The following is a 12,823-nucleotide window of genomic DNA, read 5'->3' on the forward strand; positions in this document are numbered from 1 at the left end:
GTGTAGGCATAGCAACTCTTGCACACTCCCAGGGTGGCAGGGACAGAGCTTGGTGCCTGATTTCAGGTCTACAGGTAGCTTTGGTCCGCATATTCCCAATACAGCACAGAAAGGGCTCTGCACTTGCTCACTGGTCTTCCAGGGGCAGCTGCTATCCATGCACTCCTGGGCCAGTGGGACAACTCTTAGCATCTACTCTTACATCTTACATCTCCCAGAGATGGCTGGGCTGCTGTTCGCACACTCTTGTTACAGTGGGGGTGCAGTTTGCTGCCTGTTCTGGAGTCTGGAATGGGCAGCTGCTCCCCATGCCCTCCAGGAATGGGGAGGGCAGTGAAATTTTTGGTGTGGAGATTGGGAAGTAATTTTAAGTATTCAGGTGAAGACACTTTATAATCCTTTCTGGGCTCCAAGAGAGAGAACTCTGTCAGGAAATCTCCAAGCTACAGTCGTATGATCCTATGTTGGCAAATTTTACCTTTCGGGGCCTCAGTCCCCACAACTTAATAGTGCAGCAGAACATACGGTCTGTCTGGTGGAGGATTTCTCAAAGCACACTGCAGGCTCAAGTCAGAAGTCACTCACCTTGACTGCTCTGGCATCTCATAATTGTTTTTAGCCAAGAAGTAGCTATGACAGTAGAGAAGGCCATGGCAACCCACTCCAGTACTCTTGCCTGGAGAATCCCAGGGCGGAGCCCGGTGGGCTGCCATCTATGGGGTTGCACAGAGTCAGACACAACTGAGGTGATTAGCAGCAGCAGCAGCTATGGCAGAGTTGTCGCTGCTGGCTTCTGTTCAACTTGAACGTAGTTATTCATGCTATCATTGTATTCAGCTGAGCTATGTGTGTTGTTGATACTACACGTGGAGAGTTAAATTGTTGTTTGAAATGTCTTCGAGGAAGACTAATGTGATCTTAAGTCAAAATGAAAACTTGTATTCAGAAAGGTGTAGAAATACAGCATTAAATTATAAATTGGATATTGTTAAAGCAAATATCCATCATAGGAAGCCTAACAACAATTTCATACTTCCCTTTTTCAAAGCAGTAAGTGAGAGTTTTATAGGACATAAGAAAGGAACTTAATCACTAGTAGAAGGAGCTACATTATTTTTTTATTTATTAGTATTAAGACTTTTAAATAGTATTTTATTACTTTTTGTTTCTGAGATGTATGCAGAGGTATTGACTTTTACAAGATTAGTCTGTCACTAAAGCCTGAGAAATTGTCAGTTCCCTCAAAATGTTGAACAGAATTTCAAATCAAAGAGCAACATTGAGGAATTATCAAAGGGACTTTTGTAGATTAATTGGCAGCACTTTTTAGATATTTTTTAAGGAGACAAGATAACAGTATATTTTATGACTTACATCATTTTTTAAGATTTTATGTAAAATGTATTCATAACAAACCAGGACATACTCTAGGTAATAACAGCAAAAGTTAGGGAGGCAATACTGCTGACTATAGAGTGCTGGGGGAAATATAGAACAGTGATTGTCTTCTACAGGGGACTCTATAGGTCTTGATAAATTTAATATATAAAGTATACCTATAAGTAAAATCAAGATATAAAGTTGTTTCAATTTTACTAAATTCTAAATATTTTCAAATTTTACATTTTATTTCTCCATAATTTCTGAAATATTCAGAATTGTGGATTTTACTGTATAAATGTATGGAGTAGAATTGGCCAGCATCCTAACTACAAAAGGGTCATTTGAAGGAAGTGGCTGATGAAAATATTTAGAATTTATGTTTTGAAGGTAAGACCACAGAATTTATCAATAGATTGGATTTAAGTTCTGAAATAAATTGTTGTTGTTCATTTGCTAAGTCATGTCCAGCTCTTTGTGACCCCATGATCTGAGATAAAGGATTAAGGTTAAATCTAAAGTTATGTTTTCCTGAGCAAGTAAAAGGATGGAGTTGCCAGTATGTGAAATGGTAAGAGATAAAAGAGATCTGGCTTTGGGAAGAGGCCAGAATTCCAGTCTTACATCTACTTAATTTGAGATGTCTGTGAGACATCTTAGTAGATAGGTAGTAGGTTTTGAATATAGGAATCTCAGGTTCTCAGGATTATTTGAGATGCTGCTATAACGTTTGAAATCATTACCATAAAAATGAGAGTAGATGAAATCAGTTCAGAAAGAATATACAGAAAGAAAAATTTCTGGTTGAAACTATGGGTCATGGCAACATTTATAAGTTGGAACAGAAGGAAGGAAATGAGGAGACTGGGAAGGAATGACCCAGTGAGGCAGAAAGCAAACGAGAAAAGTTTGGGAAGGGAGGTGACAAATTGAAATCCAAATGAAGAAAGTGTTTGAAAGCAGAGGAAGTCATCCACTGTGTCAAATGATACTGATAAGTCAAGCATGATGAGGACTGAGAAAATTGGTTATAGTATAACAAAGTGGAAATTGTTGGTCACCTGGATCAAAATAGTTTCAGATGACATATGGTTATAAAAAACCCAGCTAGAGCAGATTTTAGAAAGGGAGGGGAGGAATTTAAGAAAACACAGATAGGCAACAATTTCTGAAAGTTTCACACTCAGGGAGAAAGTAGGAAAGTATTAGATAAAAAGAAAGGTGCCCAAGATAGTGTTTGACCTTAAAAAAAAAGAGAAAATAATGCATGCCTATATGTTGCTGACAGAAAAGAAAGAGTAAGAAATATGTGGTGATGTTGAAGGAAGGACAAAACCTGCAAGGAATGGTGTATAGTGTGCAGATGGAGAAAACTGTGCAAATCATTGACAATAACAGGAATGGAAATCAAGTTTGTGAACACAGAGCCCTGTGGATGTATAGATATAGAAGTGAGAACTTGAGGAAATTCTTATGACTTTGCTTTTTTTTTTTTTATGAAATAGAAGCCAGTTTATTGCTGAGCGTGAAGATGGGGGACGTGAGAGCAAATCATTTTGTTCCCTACAATATGTGTTTGAAAAAGAATTTATCATGTAAGTGTTTCTCAGTAATGCCCTAGATGTGTATGTTATAGCAAACTTGCTGATTGTCTTAACTTTTATATATTTGCTACACTGTTTGTCTCATCTGTTTTTTTTATATCTGTAAAATGGGGATGGTAATACATATCTTAGAATATTGTTGGGATGTGTGTTGTTAATTTAGATGAAAATGTATAAAAACATATTGGGCAACATGGTATAACAATAAGATTTTCTTTTTTGCCATTGGGATCAAGAGGAAGCTTTATTTTTAGAGAAATGTATTTTGCCTTATAAGATCTCCGATCTGGGGCCTTGTGAGCAAATGAGGACTCATCTGGTTATTAATTAGCAATGCACACCAGGGCAGTTATAATTAAATGCATACTCCCTGTCACTTGCAGGTTAAATACTTGGTTCATTGCATCAGTCAGGAGGAAAAGCTTTATGAACGGTGCTCTCAAGTGTAGTTTGTTTCATGATGTAAATTTATTGCTGGGAAGAAATTGCTCTTGGCAACATAATTATAGTTTAAAAAGGACTGAGGGGGAAACAGTTCAATGTATAGCATATGTCATGGCTGACACAATCAGAGGGTGACAGCCTGGCAAAAATCTGTACTAGTGTGACTGGATTATTATGAGCTCTGATGCCAGAGATCTCTTATCATAAATTATTTCACCCATAACGATCAACTGATTTTCTTTTACCCAAGAACAATGACCTTAACCTTGATAGAAGGATCCTAAAGTAAGGAAGATGAAACCCCAATTCTCAACAAAATGCATTCTTGAAATATTGCTACTAGAGCCCTCTCCGTAAACCTGAAACTTAGAAGTGCTTCAGATTACTTCCATCCCCCAGCTCAAATGTGTTTCAGAACTAAAAATTGCCGAGGCGAGTGCATGGGCCAGGAGATACCTTCCTTATTTGTGTGGTGGTGGTTTAGTCGCTAAGTTGTGTCTGACTTTTGAGACCCCATGGACTGTAGCCTGCCAGGCTCCTCTGTCCATGGGATTTCCTTGGCAAGCATACTGGAGTGGGTTGCCATTTCCTTCTCAGGTGATGGAAATATGAAGAGGAGGGGAGCAGAGAAGTGCCCCTTTCCTGTGCTTAAGCACCTCTGCAGTGTCTAGGTAACAATTACAAGAGGACCACCATCTGAAAGTGACAGCCCTAATCCAATATAGCAGAAGACTAATTGAACCAAACTTCATTCTACAATCTCATATCAGGCGCATGTGTGAGCAGAGTTCTGGACTTTCTAATAAACGGCTGTTTTTCTGGATGGTGGGCAAGTAATTAGCATTTGATATATCTTTATCCAAACCTCAGAGTGACACTCCATCCAAAACATTATTTCCTTTTATTCTCTTATGTGAAGTTTGAGTTTCTACACATTGAAACTATAGATGATGAGTCTTAGAAAGAGGAATAATCACAATCCAAATCCGTTTCAGGCACTTGACACCCGGTGATAACTGTCAAACCACCAACTTCTAGATAAACTTAGTTACTTTTAACGAATTACTGGTGGCTGAGTGTGAACTAATGTGCGAGAAGCTCGTGAAACCTGCAGTCTTAGAAGACGACTATGGGCTGTCCTGCCAGGAACCTTATCACAGTGTAGATGAGACGAAGATCCTTTCCTGGATCTGATTGGGAGAGGGGAGGGTGGTCACTGTGAATTAAATCCAGAGTATTCCCATAACAAAGACCTACTTGGCAGGGGGAAAACCCTTCACAAAACCTTCACCTATCTGGGTGAAGCAGTTACCCTACTCTAATCGCCTCTAGCCTTCCTAAGCACCCAAGAGGAAAGGAGGGAAAGACATTTAAATCACAGCCCAGGGAACCAGCCCACTTAAAAGGTGGAGTTTACAGTTATAGAACATTCCTCCCCACACATATAACCATACAAACAAGTCTGCAATGTAGTTACAGTGGAGTATAGCCAAAGAGCTGCAAGTTACAAACTATTTAAAGAGAATTCTCAGGGAAGCTGAAAGATAACAGGGAAGACAAACACAAATACTTCTGGGAATGTCTATTTTTGGAGAATGTCTCCCTCCATTCCTGGACTATCAATTTAACATACAGAATGCAACTTCAATTTTTATTTTTCAGTTTCTTTCTGAATACTTGGCCATGCCTGCTTTCTCTGCTTTCTAAATTTCCACAGTGCTTGCAAATAACTCACTAGTTAGCCCTCATATCTTGACTTTAGTTTTTATTTTTCTTTATACACAGTTTTCTTTTCCCCAACTCAGTGAAACTCTTAGAGGAAATGCCTGCACTTATACATCTTTGAGTTGTTCATAGGACATAGCCTATAACAGACACGAAATATTTTTTGAGAATGTTATTTTATAACCTGTTACCTTCAACTTCTGGTTGTGTGTGAAGAATGGTTCAATGAGTCCTAGCATCATTACCTGTAGGAGAAAATATCTGGTTTGATGAATTGTATATGTGGATGCTAACTCTGCCTTTAACCCTGGCTCCACTAAACATCACAACAGGTGTATTTTGTGTTTTCCTTTTAATCTCTGAAACTTCTTTTATGGCCCACTAAAAGCTTTTATTGTACATGAGTGATCAAAAGTTTTTCCAGGTATGACTTTTAACATGATATGTGATTTTGATTTTCTGGATGAGAGATGAATCATAACATACATTGTCCTAATATATCTCAATATATAAGATCTAAATATAAACACTTTACCTATTGCCTAGAGTTCCTGAAATCTGACAAATGAAGGGCATGGCAAGTGACAGATTAGTTAACATTATGACAAAATGAAAATAGCAGTATGGGATATGCTTGCAACATATATTCATGCTTCTTTACAAGCTCAACAAAAAGAAAATAGGGCAATAACATGTCATTTATAAATTGGACTGTGGAAATCAGCATTCATTAGAATGACAATCTAAGATTTTTTGTTGAATAAAAAGTCATATTAGCATTTGAAGCATGAAATGTTTTTAAAACTGAACCAGATGTTGCATTCATCCAAGTTGTGAAGTCTTCCTAGCTGTGACAATGGAATAGCAAACAAAATAAACAATATGATAGTGTTGGGCTTGTTGCCAACGTAACTAACACATAATCTCAAAGAAAGTCACCTGGAAAAAGGAAACCAAAGATTGTTACTGGTTTTTAGCTGAGGAAATCTAGATAGATCAAACATAGATATGGCTCTGAAAATAATTATGTTTTATATTTAGGGAAATAATAGTGTTCCCTAAATTCACAAAGGCAATCCAAGCTAGATTTTGTTTGTTTGTTTTCCCATATGCATAATTGGAAAAAAAAATTAAGGCCTGTGACTCCAAGAGAACCTTTAAGAACAACTGAAATTAATGCATTCTGTGAGCAGAACTCAAAACATTGAAATACTTGATTGGTTATGTTGCATTTTATTTTTGGCTATTACCTCTGTATACCTTGAGCAAAATGGCCAGGTGAGATTTTGGTGTCAGATCTTATGCGAAATCATGATATAAAATATGATAGGGAGATAAAATCAAGTCTCAGGATTCTCATCCTTAAAGCAGAAATCATAATTATGTTATAGGGTAGAATGAAAGTCTGAAAATGATGCAATGTAAGAAATGCATCAAACCACATGGCTGGCATCCGATAGATATGCACTAAATGTTAGCTATTATTTTGCAGCTTTTAGTATAAAATCATAGCCAAAGAAAGAATAGTTTAAAAACAAAAACATTTAGCAGAGAAAGAGATGTAAACACACAGCTGTGTTATGCTTTTTTTGTGAACTGATGCCCCATTTTGCGTGCACTGTATTTGTAAATATTTATTAGTATTGTGCTACATGTTGGCCAGAAAGTTCACTTGGATTTGGAAAAACACAATGAAATATTTGATCAGTCCAATACAATATTGACCATTTAGCAAACCAGTGCTTTACTATTCAAGTCAAAACTTTCCTTATCCATAGGTTTGGCATGTGAATCTGACTATTAATGGGAGGAAAGCTGATGGTGATTGTTGTATTGTATTCAGAATTCTCGTCTCTCCTCTGGGGCTTATATATGGGGTAAAGGTGCATTGTGCCTGGCTCTTTGTGCTGTTAGGTAAAGGTGTTACTCAGTGTAACTCCTCAGCCTTTTATTGAAATGATACTCACCTGGCATTCCTTTTCCTTTAGTTCAGTTGATAAATAAGAGCTTTATTTAAAATTTCTCTTTTGATCAGTCACACCAAGAATGTGGCAGTCATAAATCTTTACATAATCATCAACATAAAATAACAACATAGAAAGCCTAAACTGCCATATGTACAGATAATCTGATCATATAACATGAATAAATGAATAGAAAAGGACAACTTCATCAACTCAAAAGATAAAACTACTTAGAAATTTAAAGTAAAAAGTAACAAATTTTATCTCAAGCACATTGCCTGTTAAAGTAGAAAAGAGTTGGGTATGGACTTTAGGCTAGTTTACAAACAGATGATTCTGGACCTGTTTTTTCTCATATCTTTTCTATTTACAGTGAGAAAATTTCCATGACTTTATATATTAGATCATTAATTTCATCTGAAATCATTTTCAACCTATTATTCCATATGTTTTTTATTGATTTCAGAATTTTGATGCTATTTTTTAAAATTCCACAGACTGCAATTTTTTATTTTTATTATTATTATTTTGGATAATATTATGTTAATTTAACACCTGTGTAATTTTGAGTATACAAAGCAGAATTACTTAAAATTGCATTGGTTCTCAGCAGAATTTCTTATGTTCTCCAGAGTCAGATTTTGGTTTATTCATTTTGGTTCTTCTCCTTTTTAATTTTGTATTGGAATATAGCTGATTGACAATGCTATAATAGTTTCAGATGAACAGCAAAGGAATTCAGCCATACGTATATAGATGTATCCATTCTCTCCCAAACCATACTCCTATCCAGGCTGCCACATAACATTGAGCAGAATTCCCTGTGCTAAACAGTAAGTAAGTCCTTGTTGGTTATCCATTTTAAATAGAGCAGTGGTTCTTCTCTTTGTATGTTTCTTAAATATCAGTTGATTCCTAGTTAATTTCTTTGCTCATCACATGGTCCGATTTGTATCATCTAGAGATTCTTCAACATTTATTTTGGTCTTCTAATGATAATCTCTCCTTAATTTGACACAATTGTAAATTAACTCTTTTTTCATTTACTTCTTTTGTGATCCAGTTTGATTTGGGAAGAGAACACAGTGAAACTTACATGCTCAGTTTTCCATTTTCATCTAGAATTCTGCTTTTAACCTTTGGGGTAAAGTTGATCCTGTTTTGTAGCCCAGGATTATCCCAAACCAGTTGATGGTTCCAAGCAATTGGTTTACTTCACAGGCCTGGATCACTGTTTTCATCTAACATGCTAACTGATGGATTCTAAGAGAGCAACTGCCCGTTCAGTTTAGTAAACCTCACAAATGTCTCAGAAGGTGTTTCTCTCTGACATCATTGTAGAGACCTTTACCTGTAGATCTGAATCAATGCCTATACAGTCACTGCCACTGCAGAAACTTAGGCTTAAATTTGAGTGATTGTTTTACTGTCTTTCTTCACTGTATATAATTCACTGAGAAAAATGATATCCCAGTTATGCCCTTTTCCTTGTTTGATAAATATTCATTTCTTCCTGGTGATATGAAAAATGTTGAAATGAAAGTTTCAGGTTTTCCTGGGGAGAAAAAAATAACAATTTTCAATTACTGTACTGCTTATCACAAAAGCAGTTTCATTTGCCTGATGGCTTCATTGACTGGTGTCAGGATAATGCCAAATAGAATGTTTTGCTAGCTTAATGCCACCCACAGAGATAGACAAAATATTGCTTTTCATATACGTTACAAAAATAGTGGCTATTAATTGTGCTGCTCAACCATAAGCTGATCAAGCGGGAGAAAACAGGAAAAGTGACATTTACAGTTTTGGGAGCCAATTCTTTCACTTCTAGTCGTTAATTCATAAATTAAATCTTGGATTTAGGAATATTTACCAAATTCCTTTAGGTCTCTTGATTTACTATATTTAGTTATTTCATGTGAATGAAATAGAGTTCTAAAAAAAGTTTGAGGCCATTGAGTAAGATTTACTGCAGCATTATAACTTAATGCTGTGTTTTTGTACTCTGGTTTAATGTGTTAAATGTTAAAATAAGAACTGGTACATAATTTTTGACAATACTGAACATAATCATGGACAGTTTTCTTCAACAAGCATTTGTTGATGCTCATGCCATTTCAGACAGTATTTCAGGCACTGCAATATGAAATGGTAATTTTGGATTTGTGTGTATAGATTTTAAAGAAGTACCAGAGTTTAAAGTGAAAGGACTGTTAATATAGTGGTAAAATGTTCTAGAAAACTAGACTGGGACTAGATTTGAAAAACGTTGAAGACAAGGTCAAGGGATGCAGATGTCGAAGGAACAATGGTTCTGTTAGGTAGTTAGAATAGGGAAAAGGAGTCCAGAATGGCGGTGGCTAAAAGATGAGGAAGAAAAAGCCTGTGAAAATAGAACAAACGAAGGTCCGAGGAACGGAGTGAGGACCTCAGGTAAAACAAACAACACTCCTGGCTGGCCCAATTTACATAGGACAGGCCCAGGGAGAGAAAAACATATAAAGAGAGGAGCCAAAGCTAGCTCTCTCGCTCTCTCTGTCTCCTGTGCACTGGGGCACTCTTCTCTTCGTGTCTTTGGATCAACGTGCCCTCACGCCTCGAAGATGGATTTTCCTGCTCTCTTCTAAATAAAATAGAGCTGTAACACTGAGCTCTAACACTGATTTGTCTAAGAGCTACAACATGGTCCTTTCGAGACCTGAGAGATATCACATGGTCTATCCAAGACCTGAGAGCTGTGACACGCAGAGGGGGCTTTAATGTCTGTCATTCCAAATCTTTGTTGTGACGAGACAAAGAGTCGAGAAACATACACTCGCGTGACTGTTCCTTTGCTCCTTCTACAGGTGAGAGACTTAGGAGTCTATATGTGCTTTAGAACTGTCATTTTGATCAGAATTTAAAGGATGCCCAGATTAGCAATGAGACTGGATACAAGGAGTACAGAATTTTATCTTCTAGAGTCGGTACAGGACATAAATAGTGAACATGTGGATGGAGGGGTGGTGTAGTTTTGCAACTGGCTAGTAGACTGAAATAGAAAAAGATGAGTAGATTGTCTGGAAGTACAGTTATACATGTGACACGCCTCTTGGGAAGTCATTATGTTGAAACTTTTACAATCAAACTCACCCTTTAAAATATGAGCTCATTTTTTATATAATGGAATGAAAATACCGTGATTATCTTAATAAAAGATCCTGAAAAGAACAGCAGTGTGGTGGTTTAAAAAAAAAAAAAAAGCACATATGTTGAGACCTCAAATAAAATTCTGACTGTGTTATAGCAGGTTATATGAAATTAGACAAGTTACTTATTCTGTCTAGCTTGAGTTTCTTCACTTTCTAATAGAAAGATAGGCATGATGACATCATAGAATTATTTTAAAATTTAAGTGAAATATTATGCATGGAATACTTAAGACCCATTCTGACAAGTAATAGTGGCTCAAAATTTTAGTCATTAATAGACAAATGAATTTCAAAATCACCTTATGACACCCTATTTCAATTCACCTCTTACGCAGAATTGCAATACAGAAAACAGATCAAAGCAAAACTTAGTATCTGTTTATTTTATAAGTTCATCTGCATGACTTCTTTCTTAGTAGATACATTATTAGGGCAAAATCTTGATCCATGTAGACTCTAACATGCTAATAGTTGGTATAGTTCATTTGGGGCTTCCCAGGTGACTCAGACAGTAAAGCATCTGCCTACAATGCAGGAGACCTGGCCTCGATCCCTGGGTTGGGAAGATCCCCCGGAGAAGGAAATGGCAACACACCCCAGTACTCTTGCCTGGAAAATCCCATGGATGGAGGAGCCTGGTGGGCTACAGTCCACAGGGTCACAAAGAGTCAGACATGACTAAGTGACTTCACTTTCACTTCACTTTCAGGTGGCTCAGTGGTAAAGAATCCACCTGCAGGTGCAGAAGATGCAAGAGATGTGAGTTCAATCCCTGGATCTGGGAGATCCCATGGAGTAGGAAATGGCAACCACTCCAGAAAATTCCATGAATAGCAGAACCTGGAGGACTATGGCCCAGGGAGACGCAAGAGTCGGAAATGACTGAGCCCACACACACATCGTCCATTTGATTACATGAGCTTTTTATTGAAGTTTTAAAATAAAATATTGGTGAATAAATTAGGTAAAATTCCAGTAAAATGCTTGCAGAATCTTGGAAGCATTTCAGAGGTATTCTGGTCTTTTTTTGAAGACGGTTTTTAAAAGATTTAAAAAACATGAATGTACTACAACCCCATCAACAGCCTTTGTAGATGGGAAACACCCTGAGAAACAAGTGATATGCTTGGATTGACACAGCAGGTTACTGGTAAGGCCAAGACTTACTCAACTTTGTTCTTGGAAATGCATAGAGCAGGGTAGTGTAATACTCTTCTAATGATTAAGACACACTTTTTCAAGCAGCACTCTATTTATATTTTCAGTTTTGCTCTCCACACCTATCAGTTGCTGTTGTCTCCTTTCATATTTTTACTAAGGCTACAGCGGAAACTTGTGAGTGACTGAGCAAAACTTACAAAAATAAAAGCTCCCGAAAGGCAGGATTTTCGTCTGTTTTCTCCACTACTGAACCACCAGTGCCTGAAACAGACTCTGGCTTATTAGCAAGTCCTTATGTTTGTGAAATGAATATCCTTTTTATAGATCATGATGGGGACTAGTGGGTAGATACTACTTCAATTAAAATAATAATGATAATTAAGATAATGATACTTTCAAAAGATTTACTATCAGCTAGGCAGTAATCTAAGCACTTTGCATCTAATAACTTTCTTAATCATCTCAGCAGACCTACTGGGTAGGTGTTGTTATTACCTGCATTTTGCAGATGAGAAATTTGAGGAATGTAAAGTTTAAATCAGTTTTTGAAGTTGCACAAAACTTGAGTGGCGGAGGCAGCGTGGGAACTGAAGTGTTTGGCTCTGGTGTTCACTCTCAGGACCACTAGAAAATGGCTACAAGATAAGTCTGGCGTTTCATTTTACTTCTGTCATTTGCTGCTATTTCAGAATGAAACAAATGTGCATGAAGTTTTATATTGATATTGTAGCCAGAGCAGTAGATTGTCTTCCTCCAGAGCGGGTATGAGTCCCTGGAGAAGGGCTTGATGAGTGCATCAGGACTGACAACAGATCTGGGCCAGGGATGACCCGAAGGAAATGATTATCTGGCCGGGGGGATTTTAAGCAAATTCACACAAAATTTTTGGTGCTTCCTCCATTCAGGAAGTGGAGCTTTACTATAACCAGTTTGAATGTGAATTGAGTTTATGGTTCACTTCTAATGAATGAAATACAGGACACTAATGATATACCACTTGAGAGATTATAACTGGCTCAGGCCTTGAACACTCTCTGGGTTTACCTGCCTTGGGGAAGCCAGCTGCCACATTGCGTGGAGCCCTGTGGAGAAATGTCTATGGTAAGGGACTTGCGTATTCAGCTAATAGCCAGTGAGGAACTGTGGCCTGCCCAGACCACTTGAGTGAGCTCCCCATGCCTGCAAGCCTGGCTAACAGCTTGATGAGACTCTGAGCCAGGACTATCTAAGCTGCTCTCAGACTCCTAGGCCACAAATAGTGAGACAGTGAGTGTCGTACTAAAATTCAAAGGTTTGGAGTAATTTTTGCATATCTGTATAGATAACTAAATACCAACCTAAGTCATTTAGAGAA

The sequence above is a fragment of the Budorcas taxicolor genome, chromosome 5 (assembly GCF_023091745.1).
Source record: "Budorcas taxicolor isolate Tak-1 chromosome 5, Takin1.1, whole genome shotgun sequence".
NCBI lineage: Eukaryota > Metazoa > Chordata > Mammalia > Artiodactyla > Bovidae > Budorcas > Budorcas taxicolor.